The following is a 16,484-nucleotide window of genomic DNA, read 5'->3' on the forward strand; positions in this document are numbered from 1 at the left end:
CGGCTTTATAAAGAAAGCGACCGAAATACTTTTGACAAAAATCGGTGAGCGTTCCGCATTTGTGTACTTTGCTTATGTTTAAGAAATTTTCCTCAACATTAAGGAATGTCCGGCCTGGAGGAAATCATTGATTTTAAGCAAATCTTAAAATAAAAAGTATTTGCAGCACAATCCATACTGTGTTCATTCAGCATGAAAATACACACAAATACGATCAATCCTTAAATTAATGATTTTAATATATTTATCATATTTGATATCAAGTGAATGTTGATGCGTGTCACGTTAATACAATATATGTAAAATTTTACATTTAGTACTGCATTTGAACCCGGGTCACTAGCGCTGTAGGTATCGCACTAATACGTAATACGTACCGACTGATCGTTGGGCTTGAGATGTACGATTTTACGAATACATCCTGAAAAAATTACCAATCATGAAATGAACACTGAATTCCTTTTAAATGAATTCAAACAAGGCAATTGTAACGCATTTGATAGCAGCTATGGAATTGATATGAATGACCCGTAGTGCCATTTCAACTTTGCGATTATTTTTCTTGAAATCATGAAAACCGTGAATTTATGAAGTTGAATTTATGAACTCCCGAAATTGTTAAATTAAAATAGAAAAAAATCGTGAGTTTTGACAGTTGAACTCGTTAAATGTGAAACTGTCACTATTCCATGAATGTATTGAATTGTGAAAAAGGAATGAAGTGGTGAGCTTATATTTCGTGGAATTTGCCAATACTGATTAATTATTTCATATATATAGAAAAGGAAGTTATTTAGCGCCTTTTTCCTCTGCACACAAACAAAAGTCACTGCAATTCTTTGTCAATAATTAAGAAGCGTGCAATCCTATCAAATTTCGACAGTACAAAAGCACTTTCAATTCTGATTTCAGCCCTTATTTTAGAGTTTAGCTAATTAATTGTAGACGTTATTTTGAACACAATATATTTTTCAACTGTTGAGAAAAATAAGGCAATATTTCATTTGATACATAATTAAAACTTATAGTAGGTAAACACTTCATGACGTGTTAGAGACTTATACAATGGCAGAATTCAGATCATTCGGACGAGTGTTTCTATTAGTAATAGGCTGTTACTTTTTAATAGAGGCAACGGAAAGTTTCACTACTGGAGCAACAGGTTAGTGCTAAATACACGAATACATGTTAGTAAATAATACTGATTTATTTCAACTGTCATAATTGTAATTGCCTAAATGAATAGATGTAATTGATTAATCGAGTTCTGTACATATGTAAAAATACATATTTACACTAAGAATAACAAATCTATTTTAACAGATTAAAAAATCAGTCAGGTTCCATAGTCGTTTGGTTCCTTAAAAAACGTATGGCCGAGATGAATCTGCTTATGTTAATGTTCACACATAATCTTTTTGAAACATAATATATATATATTCGTAGCCAATATCATTTTGTTCATTTCTTTCGGCCCTTTTCAACAGGTAAATGAATATTACAAATTGTAAAATTTATGAGGGACTGGAAAAACATGTCTGGGATAGAACTTCTTCAAACATGTGTTCATTTTTATATATTCTATATTTGTACCATTTTGATGACTCTTTAACAGGTCTACTCCAAATTTGCTTATATCACGCCTCCAACATAAATGACGCAACGCCATTGTCCAGGACTGGCCACGCGGTGACTCCATATTTCTCCATATTGGGTCCCCAAATGTATATCGTACCAAAATGGCGTCTATTTTCCAATTCCATTGAATAAATGAAACATGTAAACAGTTTGTCGACTAGATATATACGTTACGGGGCTAGTAGGTGACCCGATATGGGATATACGGGGTGCAGGAAACCATATTCGGGTTCGAGCTTCGCTCACAATTTTCTCACAATTAATAATATTGTTTTGTTATTCCAAAAAATGAGCATAAAATACGGTATTTCTACCTATACAAGAACACAGTAAATCTTTTAGCATTCACCAATCATTTAATATTCTTAAAATTGCGTTTTCAGCTATTAAATACACGGTCACAATCTTGTTGTCAGTAATTAATAGTTTCCATAACTGCATTATTCAGTTAGAAGTTTAAGGTTTATTACTCAACATTTATGTTTGTTATATATGTGTATGTATTGATTTTGAATAAGAGTGCCATTTCAATCTGTTCCATAACGGTTGTGGTTCATTACACTCGAACTATAAATGTTCTGTGGTTTGTTTGTTTTGATAGTACATGTACATCTTTTTCTTTGACTGATGTGTTGTCGGTGGGGTTTATTTTATCTTTGATTAGCGCGTCTTCGTTTTTATCGGGATTGATTTAATGAGAGTTTTGAATATTGAAAATCTTAATTCGTTATACCGAATCATTTTTGAATTTGCTTAAATTTGTGAAATGTACTTGTTCTATACTCGAAAACGTCTTTAAAATAGTGTATGCCCTTTTCATACCACTTGTTATAGATTGACATATTGTTAAGTGTGAACAATCTAATTCCGTTGGGGCTGTAAGATTGTTTTTATCTCATTTTCGCACTATATCAATTGAATATTAACAAGTTGTATAAAATAGGTATGGATGCATCGGCTGTTTTTTTTGTAACGGTGTTTCATGACCAAGGGTTGTGTTTTTAGGCCAAGTTTGAAAATCTGGTTCTATATTCAGAACATTTCCTAAATGAGGGTATATCCTATGTCGCAAGACATTTTTATGACTCTAAATTAAGGAAAAGCCGCCTATGTCAGAAGACAATCTTAAGGCTGCTAATAAGACTACGACCGCATATGCAAGAAGAACTTCTTATCACTGCTTATAAGAGTAAAGCCGCCTATGTCACAAGAGCTTCTTATGGCTGCTGATAAGGGTAAAGTCCGTGCTCAAGACTTTCGAATGACGTCTAGTAAAGGTAAAGGTATGTCCCTTGCCCTTCATATGGCTGCTAGTAAGGATACAGCCTATGCATCAAACATTTCGTATGACTGCTAAAAAGGGTACAGACTATATCCCAAGCCCTTCTTACGGCTGCTTATACGGGCAAAACATGTGCACCAGGACCTTTTTAGGACTGCTAATATGACAGCTAATAATGTCCCAAGCCATTCTTACAGTTGCTTATACAGCCTATGCATGAATATCCATCTTATGGCTGCTTATAAGGGTATAACCTATATTGATATTGGTATAAGTTACACATGCGATGGAAATGTTTTATGTTTTGGATTTGTTAAGAAAAAGAAAGTTATGTTAAAAAAGCGTAAATATTTTATCAAATGAAAAAATAGATTTTGTTCCATTTTTGGTCATGTACCTGTATTTTGCACTTAAATTATACCAAACATTCCTCTATTTGTTTTCTTTGTCTGAGATACTTGACAAAGCTTTCAATAGCTGGAATATCGTTTGTGAGTTCATTTTTATGAAAATACAATTTTGATCATATGAAAATTAAATTGATAAGCAACACTCTCGGAGATTGTTTCTGTATATGTTTCCAAAAGATGTATGTTTGAAGAAATTATTTCAGTTTGATTATTGTTCCTGTCGAGGAATACTTTTATTTTGACCAGAATTAATGTGCCATGAACGGGGGTTGTATCTGTAGTTTTTCACATAAGTATTGAGAACACTCCCAGTAAAGATGATTTATATTCTCAATATACACATTGCATAAGCCGCAGAGGTTTGAATTGGCGAGTTTGTATCTAAACACATTTATTTACTGGCAAAATCCTTTAATATATTTATACTGAACGCTTCTTAATCTGTTTTCAATAATGCAATAAAAATAGTTTTAATATATACTTTTCCATTCTAAAAGCATGAATTCATTTTCCCATTGTTCTTCTGTTTGGTTGACAATTTGGCTTTTATGCTTGTTTATGTAGTTTTCATATACAAGTCTGTTCGGTTTCTTTATTCTTAGAATTCTTTTAAGCAGAAGATTATTAGCACGCGTTTAAGTTTAATGGTATGAAAATCAATATTTTAATTCCGTATTTCCAGCTAGTTAGAATGCAAGAAATGAAAAGCATGGAAGTTTATAAATTCTGAAGGCTGTAGATAATATAAAATTCTGAATTGCCCAAAATCATCAAATCTTCAATATACTTAATTCCTCGCATAGATCAGAGCTTAAAGCAAGTATTTGTTTCGGAATATAATTCGGATCGATGTCCAATCTAAAAGTATATCTCTCAGAAAATATATCTTTATTATGTCTTGAAGATAGTTTTCTTTAAAATTTGATTCTAACAATATTTCATTTCCGTGATCCTAAAGTTCATGTAAATTCCAGTCATCTTCATGTCTTCAGTCTTTATGAGAACCAATTCTAAGTGTAATATATTCGTTATAATTAGTTTTAGACAAGGTATACTACTAAATTTTAATATTTTCTACAAGTTTTTCATATAACTGTTTTGTGCCGTCAGTGATAAACGTTGCATCATCGGCATAAATAGTATTTCTTAAATCCGCATTTGCTACAGTTATAACTCGATTATAATTGAGTTGTTTGATCGTACGACAATTTTTAAACTTTCTATAGATATAATGAACAGGTAAGGGGGAAATGAGCAGCCTTGTCGTACACCTCTTTTCAATGTTGAAAAAATCGGATAGGTGACTATTATTTGCAACATATAAATTGTTTAAGCGAGTTGCCAAAATTGAAGGAATCAAATGTCGTCATTATCAAAGTGTGATCTAAACTGCCAATAGCTTCTTTTAAGTATGCAGAAAATAGCAGTTCGGGATAGTATTTCCGTTTAAATTATCGACCGTCTTATAGAGAAGCCTTATGTTTTCACCTATGCTTTTAACACAGCCAGTTTGAGATTTATGTATAATAGAAGGCAACGCATTTTCATACGTTTTGCTTTTGCTTTTATTGCAATTTTGTTATCAATGTTCGGAAGTGATATTTGTCTCCAATTATTTAGTGATGTCATAATTATGCTGTTTTAACCAATTAAAAAATCTGTGCACTCGTTTTGATATTCCCTGAACCTCTAACATTAAATGTGCATATTTTAATCATATCAATGTTTGTTAAGTTGTTTAACTTAAGCCGATCTACAATAGTGATACGAGCAGGTAAAATAGCCACATAACCATTAATGGAACTTACCGATAATGACTTGGCAATCTCATTATAAAAGTATACTGGTGTCATATTTGTTAAAATACAAAGAGGATCTCAATTGAGTGTTATTTTATATTGAATTTATTAAACGAGTTCATTTAAAAACGATAAAAACAAAGCTCTTGATTTCATACAAAATAAACACGAATTTGAGATTCGATTTATAACATAACTCATTTACGGTCGAAATATAGGTAAAAAATTATTCAAAACACTCCTCTTGTCATAACGTTAAGTGTTTACAGTGTGTGTTATAAGGTTGCTTCATCCGCAGCAAAGAAAAAAGCCCGACATAAAGACGTTTTATTAAAAATACCCCCCCCCCCCACATAAATCATGTCTCAGTTATCAACCGATTTACAAAGGTTTCACTTAAAAACAACACAAATACATATTTCAATCCATTTAAAGGGACCGTGTCACAGATTGGCACCAAAATAAGTTTTTTTCTGTAACGATTCTCAGGACAAGTATCTAATATCATGTGTTACGCTTTGATATCATAATTGTAAAAGAAAGTATCAAAATGTAAAAACAAATTGTGTCGGAGACCGGGTTTGAACCCGTGTCGCCGAAATTGACTGTCTAACTCACTGAGCTATAAAGGCTTGTTCTATTCGGGTGACATAATTAAGCTATACACCTACCTCGGTAATATCACGTGATAACACCGACTAGCAAATCACGCATAAGAAATGAATTCTACCTGGTAGACATACCCAGTAATCTTTTTTAATGGAAAAATACGAAATAACTGCTAAACTTAGATAAATTGTAAACTATGTGGTACTTTAGTTAGTTAGTTTCAATGCATTGTATACATCGATGCCAAGTTTATGTCAGTTTTAGACATTTTCTTTTTCTTTTTTGCAAATTGATCATCTGGGACACAGCCCCTTAAAGTCAAACAAATCAATAACAAGAGCAATGTCATAACTACGTGACGTCATTAGTAATCACGCGAGTGAGAACATGTCATTTGGCGGTTGCAGATTAAAAAGAACGTAAGTCAGTGTCACAATCGCTTTCAATAGTGCGAATGCGCTTTGTAGCTGGTCGATTATAGCATGGACTTTTGTCATTTTGATGGATGTACATAAGGACATTACCTCCGTGAATTGGAGAACCATAAATGTTGTAAAATCCAAAAGAAAAGTAAAAAGAAGATGCATACACATTTGACCAGATCTCTCCTAGATACGTTTATATTTCATATTAACTTCTAAACTTATTTATTAACCAGGTTTTCACATAGTGAAACCTGGTTATTAGAATGACGAACGTCGTTGTTCGGGCGGGCGGCCTAGCAGCCGGGCGGCGTCAAACTCAACATGAAACTGAATAATTTCAGTAAGGGTTGACATATCTTGACCAACTTGGTTTATAGGAAGAGTTTATGGTTACCTTTCATGGGATGGCGTATAGGGCTTCTAGGGTCAAGGTCACTGTTACTGAAAATAGAAAAACGGTTGGAACTGAATAATTTTAGTAAGGGTGAGATATCTTGACCCAACTTGGTTTAAAGCAAAAGTTTATGGTTACATTTCATGGAATTGCGTTTGGGGTTCCTAGGGTCAAGGTCAAGGTCACTGTTACTAAAAATAGAAAAACAGTTGAAACTGAATAACTTTAGTAAGGGTTGATATATCTTAACCAAACATAATATAAAGGATACGCTTATGGTGACCTTTTATGGGATTTCTTTTGGGGTCCATAGGGTCAAGGTCAAGGTCACTGTTACTAAAAAAACGGCTGAAACTGAATAACTTTAGTCAGGGTTGGCAGATCTTGACCAAACTTGGTATAAAGGAAGAGTAAATGAATACCTTTTATGGGATTGCGTTTAGGGTCCCTAGGGTCAAAATCACTGTTACTAAAATAGAAGAATGGTTGAAACTGAATGACTTTAGTCAGGGTTGACATATCTTGACCAAACTTGGTATATTGGAAGATTTTATAGAGACCTTTCATGGGATTGCGTAAAGAGCTTTTAGGGTCAAGGTCAAGGTTACTGTTACTAAAAATAGAAGAATGATTGAAACTGAATTACTTTAGTCATGATTCACATATATTGACCAAGCTTGATATGGGTGGCGTCAAACTCACCTGTGAAACTGAATAATTTCAGTAAGGGTTGACAAATCTTGACCAAATTGGTCTATAGGAAGAGTTTGAGAACATGTTCCTTTAAAATCATTTTCATTTTCCAGCAACAGAGTTTGATGATTTACTAAAATCACCGATGATAACAATATCTTTAAGTGCCATGACAAAGTAACATAATCATCTTTATTAATTGATTAACCTTTCCCTTTTATATTCATTTCCACTCTTATGCATGCTTTCTGTCTTCTGCGTATATCCTGTAACCAATTTGGCATGTTCTTATACATACACACAACACACAACAAATCAACTTAATTATGATTCTCACAACACAGGCTGAAGTTCATCTTTCAATCATTGAAAACCTGGTTTCGTCGAATTTTGGCGTTTCTTGTTTATCTATTGAATTTACTGAACAAAATCTAGAACCAAGAAGTATTTGTTGTAAAGCATTACATCCCACCCATGTCAAAAAGCCCTTCTGAAATATTTTACAATGTATATCTTAAAAATAAAAAAAACAGCACTTATTTACTAAAGATAAACTTGCTTACAACACAACACAGTGGTATTAATTCTGATAATGTATCATTACATTCTTCATTTTATTATAAACTGCATTTTTAAACCCTAGTCGAAAAAACACGAAATACTGAAATGCCATAATTAGAGGTTAATACATGGCGTAGCCGGGCCGTTGCGGGATAATCGGCCCGAGTGACTCATAATGGCCCGAGATTTAGTCGAGGGACATTATGAGCACGAGTGCCAATTTTCACTCAACGGCCCGGCTACGCCGTATATTAACCTCTTTTATACATAATGTTTGTTTTTCTTATTTTGCAAGTTTAAAGTTTGCTTTTTAAAGTTTACCTGCTTTCCAGTTGTGCATTCTCATTTTGCCCTCGCTCGACTACGATGAGTTAACTCACTCTCAAATTAAATTTACTTTTTATTATTTAGTTTTTGAGAGTGGGCCAAACAGCCAAACAACATTTTGTTGTCACTTTTATGTTCCCATTCCAATTTTAATTGATCACTTTGAAAATTCCACAACACGTCTATCTCAATGTTTCTGTATGAATCATTGACATCTGTCTGTCATGTCCTGAATAACTGAATTTAATTTAAAAAAACATGACCACTTAGCAAGTAGAACGACTATTTGTACTTAAATAAACCAATACCTCGTATTAATGATGTCAACATGTATGAACAGTTGCTGTTTTTCAAGAAAATTCAATTTTGCCGCTTCCTTTGTTTTGTTGTTTGAATGACGACGCAGAAAAAAACGCCGCCCTAACGGTCCACACTGGTTATCAAACACTAGTATATCTTTCTAAACTGCGTTCGTGTTTGCCTTAATTATAAATATGTTCAAGCAGATCAATAAAATTTTATGTATATAGTCAAGACATTTTTTTTCAGTCGCCAAAATTGATTTTAAGGCAAAAATTGAATTCACGTGCGAACGTTCTACGGGCCGCAAAATAATAATCGAAAATCGGCCCGGGCCGCAAAACTGATAATCGCTGAGTCATGAAAATAATCGCGAAATCCCTGTACAAATGTGTTACTATATATAGTAACTTATGTATTAAACGTATATTGTGTATGTCATACTTACATACAGTTATACAATTCGTTAAACATTTACTTGTTACAATATTATAGCATACATAAAATGTTGAGTTTAAGTGCAAAGACGAAAGAAAAACACACAAACAACAACAATACAAACCTTAAAACACACTTAGGTTTCGAGTTGTTTCCCTTTGGTACAAGCGGTTGTGTTTAGCTGTGTTTATATTATAAGGCACGTATCCATTCATAAAAATAAGAATTGGAAACTATAGGCTACCAATAAAAAAACAGTTAACTAGAATAGAACACTAGTCAATGAAAGACTATGTGAAATATGTAACAAAATAGGTGACAGATTTCATTTCTTATTTGGATGCCTTAATTTTGATAATGAACGTAAACAGTTTATCACACTGTTTTTTAACATCCAAACATTTATACACTCTAACAATTGTGTAATAATGCTAATAAAAAGATTTCTTTTATATCTGCAAAATGGCAAATGTATTTCTCAGACAAAATTGGTAAGCACGGTATGTTGTAATATATGTTATCAGTAATGTTTACATTTCTAGTTATATCCAGTATTGCAAATTAGTGTATTTAATTTTCTTCAACGCATACACTACAATGTTTTTTGTTGTTGTTTCTTTTGTACTTTACTAAATAAGTGACACCATCGTTTTAAATTGTTTTTATTACAATTAAATTACATTACAATATTCTCTTTAACTTCTTATACGTATAAACTATAAATATTTATGCTATAGATTATGAAGGTAAAACGTCATCAGCAATATCTAATTATGTTATAACTGATTTGAGACATAATATTCATGAATTTGAGAGAAGGAAAGTATTGACTTGATATTTATTGTGGTACGTCTTATTTGGGAGTTAGAGTGCTCCTTAAATAAACAATGAATAAACATCTGAAAAAATGCCACTGACTTCATTTAATCTTGTCCAATTCCACGCATAGATCACTTGCGGAAAAAACCGCGCACCAAACATTACTTCTTGAAGCACTCCCATTGCCGGAGTTGTATGTCAAGCATGTCCATTTGACATGATGAGTGGGATTGCAGTCTAAAACAAATCAATAATACAAATAAGGGTTGTTCTCTTTTAGATTACGATAACGATTCCCAGAAGGGAGGTTTATCTGAAACTTCAACTTCCACTTCTAGTTCCAAGGATAAGGGCTTATCTGGCGGTGAAACTGCTGGTGTCGTCATTGGAATCCTCGTCTTGTGTGCAGCCATAGGTGGAGGAGTATACATCTGTCGTAGATTGAAGTACGTACATATATATTGCCAAAGGAAAAACGCATCATGCTTTTGTTTTCTGGCATTTTATTTATCTTCTTGATTTTATATTGGTTTAATAAATTGTCATGGTGTCAACAAAATGAGGGCGTTAGTATCAGTTCCTCAAGCATTAAATGCTTCATTGTTAGACTTTCTCATGTGTATATGAATCTACATATTGTAAAGAATGCAATTTTTATGCTGCACTTCAAATTGACAATCATCATTGAACTATTAACCATGCCAGATCAAGGCCAATTTTAAAACACTTTCGAATGCTGATTGACAATCAGGCTAAATGCTAAAATTCTTAAATCTGGAGCGTTTTGAGCGAAGCGAGCGTTAACTGTCAAAGATCAAAGTACGGAGCGAAACTGTCTTGTGGAGAAAATGACAGAGGTAAAGATGTCTTAGAACAAAATATATGCTGTCAGCAATGGCACATTTAGGCGTTTTTAAGTCATTCTAAGTAAGCGTATCGTTTATAAAAGAATATATAAAACATTTCAGGCTTTGTGAAGTTTTGCATGTCAAGGAAAATTTGTTCTGTAACAACTGCTGTCATCTTAACCACCACCAAAATGACCCAGAGGAAAACATATGTCGGAATGCCGCAGAACCAAACCCCCAAAACCAACTTGTTCTGTATGCTCAGAATAGGAATAGAGATGTAAATAGAAATCCACCGATGGTAGGCCAAGGTGTCGTCCAAATTGCAAAGTATATTAAAAAACAGCACGTGTTCAATGAACGCGGAAATATTATCCGCATAAACCACAACGTATGCGAACTACACATGCAGGACAAAGCTAAGCGAACGAAAACCATAACTTCTCCAGCAATAGAAGAAATTGAATAAAAAACACATGAACTCCTATTAGTTGTTATTGGTAGTATAACTACCCAACGTTTTGCAGCAAAATGCTGCCTTCATTATTGTATCACTAATAATTCGTTTCCGATAAAGTACCATGTCGTAAAGACAACAAACATTCTAGAAAAAAACATAATTATTATTGTGGCAAAAACATATTAATGCCTATATATAGCTATCAATGTTGCTATTATTAGAAAATTAGTTACATAACTTATATTATGCAATTTTCGCAATTGTATTCATTTTATGACTAAAATGTGGATATAACAAAATGTTTATTTTCTTTCACTGATATTATTATTGAAACAATATTGTATTCTATGATCTTAGTTAGTTAGATGTTAATACACGCCGTAGCCGGGCCGTTAAGTGATACTTGGCAACATAATTTAAAACGTGAAACATATATTTCTGCTTTAAACAATTTCATGTACCGATTTGTGAGCAGAATAAATCGTGTATAAACCTCTTTAATACATACGTTTTTTTTCTTTATTTTGTAAGTTTAATGTCTTCTTTTAAAGTGTACATGCAATCTAATTGTGCATTCTTATTCCTTCTGGCTTGACTACATTGACTCAACTCACTCTCAAATTAAATCTATTTTTTCATGTTCCCATCAACTTCAATTGTTCACCTTGAAAATTCCACAACACGTCTATCCGAATTTTTCTGTACGAACCACTGACATTTGAATGCAAAAACAAGCTATGCACCTGTCATTATTTTGCCCGCCCGCACGGGGGCGGCGGGCTGACCCAGTGGAATTTGACATCTTGAAATGTTTGAAGTCTAAATCCCCACCCTAGAGACAATCATTTTTGTCTAAATCCCCACCCTTGAGCCTGCTTGGTGCATCAAGTTCCCCGGGGGTAGAGGAGAGGGTATACATCTAAAAGATCAATCATATGAATCAGTTCTGTACGTTTAAAATTTAAATTAGGTGAGACAGTACCTTTAATATCGAGGTCATTCTGACAATGTCAGTAAACCACGTAATCGCCAATAATATATCATACATGTTGGATTGGTTCTCCTATGTGTTATCCTAACAAAGCGGGAATCAATGAAATAGGATTACCAATTCTACTTTCATTTTTTGATGAATGCTTATTTTTAGAAGTTTTCTGCTGTAATCGTTTATAATCTACAGGTATAGTGAACGTTCTTTTGTGGATTTAGTATTATTATTACGACATATCGTGAGTTTCATGTGACGCCTCTCAGACTCGCAAAATAAATGGGTCTAATTCGCGAAAACAGATGACAAACATGAAAACCGCTCGGCCCCATGCATACTATGTCCGGGTATAGGTGAAAATAAATGGAGAATACAATCCCTGTTTACCTTTGAATATTGTTCCTATTTCTGGGGCAATCTTCTCGCCCCATCCCACAATTTTTTCGACAGAAAAATTCGATAGGTCATCCATCATGCATGCGCTGTCTGCTACTAGAAAAACACGTATAAAAATATCGCCGTCGTCTTTCGACTTTTCGCGGTTACTCCCCTTTTTTATTTTGTGGCGTCGAAATTCCCGATTTCCGGGATGTAAAAACCGGCCAAAGTCTATTTTCCGGGACCCGGATTCAATAAGTTTGTCAAATTCCCGCCTTTCAGGAATGGTGTTCTGTCTAAAGCCCCGTGTATGCCCGCAGCCCCCCCCCCCCCCCCCCCCCCCCCGGGCGGGCAAAATAATGACAGGTGCACTACGCCACACAGTTCAATTCAATGAACATGAACACGTAGGAAGTAGAACTACTGTTTGTACTCTTAAATAAACCTAGCATTATTAATTAACATGTATGTACAGTTTTTTTAAGTAAATTCAATTTTGCCACTTCCTTTGTTTTGTTTATAGAATGACAACGATGAATAAAGCCGTCCTAATAGACCACACTGGTTATCACACACTAGCATATTTTTCTAAACTGCATTCGCGTTTGCCCGATTTTAATAATTAATCTGTTCAAGCAGATCAATAAATTGTGATTATTTAGTTAATACTCAACAGTCGCCAAATTTGATTTTAAGACAAAAATCTAATTTACGTTCGAACGTTGTACGGGTCCCAAAATGATAATCGACAATCGACCCGGGCCGCAAAATAGATAATCGCCATGTCGTGCAAATAATCGCGGATTCCCTGCACAAATGTGTTGCTATATTCAATAACATATGTATCAACATAATATCAACAGTTATTTCATGACAAAGTACTTGGCTTTCCATGTTGATGTTGCATTTTAAAGTATCGTGCACTAAACAAAATGTGAGAACCTGACTATTGACATCTTGACACTTAATTCTAGCAGGGTGTTGACGTCGGGAAGATCATTTTAAACACCGAAGAGTGTTTAATTTAGTTTGTGATTATTATTATTCTCATAAATGTAAACGCCTTTGCGTACTTTAAAGGAATAGAATTTTTTATTTTTCATAAAGTAAGTAGTAAAACAGAAGGAAGTGGCGTTTTGATGCCTAACACTCCTCTTTCATTGGGATGGAAGAGCGTACTTAAGATGCGATGTTAAACGTAAATTGTTTTTTCTCATTTATTTTTACATAGAGTACCAATAACACATTCATGGTCATCTTTAAATAATGTTACATTCTATGCATTTTCTATCAGTATGGCTAAGCTCGCACATACGCGCACGCACGCACGCACGCACGCACCCACGCACGCACGAACGAACGCACGCACGCACGCACGCACGCACGCACGCACGCACACACACACACACACACGACAGTGATGTCCCTTTCACTAAGATATTCGTACAAGATAAGCTACAATAGAGATTTAATATTTGTTATTTAATTTAAAAATAATTTAAACATTAAAACAATCAATCGATATGGCTAGTTGTGTCTTTTAATGATTGTATGATAGTTTCAGTATTTCCAACTTTTGTTTGTTGGCTTCGTACTTATCGTTTTTTTAACGCAATATGCTCTTCAATTTTAATTCTTAGTTTAAGATGCATCAAACATGCATTAAAGAATAAATGTCTATTATTACACATGGTTGGGTTTATATAAAACTTCATTGAAACAATAAGAAAGTTGCAAATATTGCCGTAATTGTTTTTACATACTATTGATTGAGATATTAATTGTTGTTGAGGCAATTATTTAATTTGTTCCACAACTGTTGTGCACTCCCAATAAAAATGTTCAACACCTGAATGGCAAAAGGAGCATAATCTACAATCGACAAGTTTGAACTTAAAATCTCATGTATTTTCTGGTATTATTCTCAAAAGGAACTTGTAATAAAAACTACGTAAGGTGGTGTCTATTGGTGTATATATTTGTATATATTACTATAGATCTGTTTCTATTCGATTTGTTCATTTTCGTTTGCTAAAGCTTCTGTCCATTTTTATTCTGAAGTTGGTGTTAAATTTGTTTGAAGTAATATTAAGTAAAGAAACTTGATTGATTGTACGACTTTTTTTTTAATGATGTGTTGTGAGTGTGGCTAATTTCATCTTTAGTCAGCCGTATTCTCGTTTCCATCGAGATTGATTTAGTAAGGGTTTGGTATCTTATGAAATCGGGGCTTTGTATGCCGTATAAATTTTCAATTTGAATAAAATTGTAAAATGTATTGGTTTTATAATAAAAAATGTGCTCATAGTACTTTATCCCTTTTTATACCATTTTTTTTTTATAGAATATAGTGTTTCCTGTATTACGAACATTTGTTTCCATATCACTGTTTTGGCAATTTTACCTTTATAAGAGTCGTATATTTGTTTTATTTTGTTCCATGATTCGAGAACATTATTCAAAATGAGCCATTTTCTTACACTTTACTTATGAAATACTTATCCATTTCACAAATATAAGATTATTTTCATACATTTCAACTTTTTGTGAAAAAAAATAATTTCCATTGACTTTTATTAGTGTCATCCAGGTATGTTTTAACCCAAACAGCTTTTAAAGAGTCAAGGAAAGCTGCACTATTTGTAAGCTTAAGTCCACTCTTTTGATAATTTTGGTACAAAATATTTCTTTATATTTTTTCTGGCTTACTATCCAACAGGGATTTGAAAATGGCTCTTACATTTTTTTCAACAATTTGTTTGCTTGGATTATATAATACTGTAAATGGGTATATTAATTTTGGTAGAGCATACGTTTCCACAACTGTTACTTTACCCATTAACGTTAACTTTCTATGTTCCCACTGTTTCAGTGTTTTATAAAATTTATCAAGCTTTGTGTTGGTATTTTTGTCAATAGTTAGTTGTTTATTGTTGTTGAAGGTAATACCTAATGCTGTTGCACAATCTGATGTCCATATAAATGGTTTATATATGTTGTTGTTTTAAACGTACACATCTCAGAATTATGGATTTATTTGTGTTCAGGATTAGACCTGAACATTTTGAAAACGATTCTAATAATTTGATCAAGGATTCAAAAGAATGTTCTGAACCATCATTAAAATAAGTTGTATCATCAGCGAAAAGTGATTGTTTAATTTCCACATTATCTACATTTATTCCCTTTATATCAGGGTTTTGCTTGATATAGCTTGACAGTATGTAGACAGAGGATAAAGAAAGTGGACAGCCTTGTCGTACTCCTTTTTCAATTGTGAATGTTTCCGACAGATGACCATTATCTATAATTATACTTTGAATATCTCTATAGAATAGTTTAGTCCATTGTACAATATCGGTGCCAAAGTTTAACGTTTTTAGACTATCGAATATAAAAGAGTGATCAATACTATCAAAAGCTTTTTGAAAGTCGGCAAAGAATAAGAGCCCAAGCATATTAATATTTCAAGATATTGCATAACCTCAGTATTAAGTCGAACATTTTCGCCAATGTATCTACCCTTGATAAAACCCGTTTGCTCAGGGTCAATATTTTTGACAAAATTTGTTTTATTCTATTTGATATTGCTTTTGTTGCTATTTTGTAATCAATGTTAGTAAACGAATAGGTCTCCAATTTAATAGGTTTACTAAATCTTTGTCAGGTTTTAGAATTAGGGAAATTATACCTTGCTTTTGGAGCGGTGTCAAATGAAAGAATTAAGACGTTAATTAAAGCACTCTATAACATTTTATAAATTTCCGTAGTAAGACCATCTGAGCCGGTACATTTATTATTGTTCATGTCTTTTAAAGCATTTCAGCATTAATGTATTGCAAGTTATGTTATCTTTTTTAGAGAGCAAATAGCTTTCGTTCCTAATTCCATTTGAAAATATGAAAACATGCCATGAAATCTTAAAATTTAGGCGTCAGTATTTGTATATTAATTAGAAAAAAGTTATTTTCTTATCATTTCTTTGTGAATATGTTATTCAAAAATTATTATATATGTATGTTTGCATATCCTATCATTTCAATGTCGTATTGTGTATAATTCATCAGTCTTAAGAATTTAATAAAACCATCAAAGAAACATGTGTTATTTGCATC

General features: G+C 33.2%; 1 long non-coding RNA gene across 1 annotated transcript; it reads left to right on the plus strand.

The window, feature by feature from the left end:
* Nucleotides 1-927: 927 nt before the first annotated feature.
* Nucleotides 928-16,484, plus strand: LOC128204112 (uncharacterized). The gene is made up of 3 exons (XR_008256097.1): nt 928-1,162; nt 9,976-10,141; nt 10,664-16,484. It is a non-coding gene; the product is annotated as an uncharacterized LOC128204112 (long non-coding RNA).

This window comes from Mya arenaria, chromosome 10, assembly GCF_026914265.1.
Source record: "Mya arenaria isolate MELC-2E11 chromosome 10, ASM2691426v1".
NCBI lineage: Eukaryota > Metazoa > Mollusca > Bivalvia > Myida > Myidae > Mya > Mya arenaria.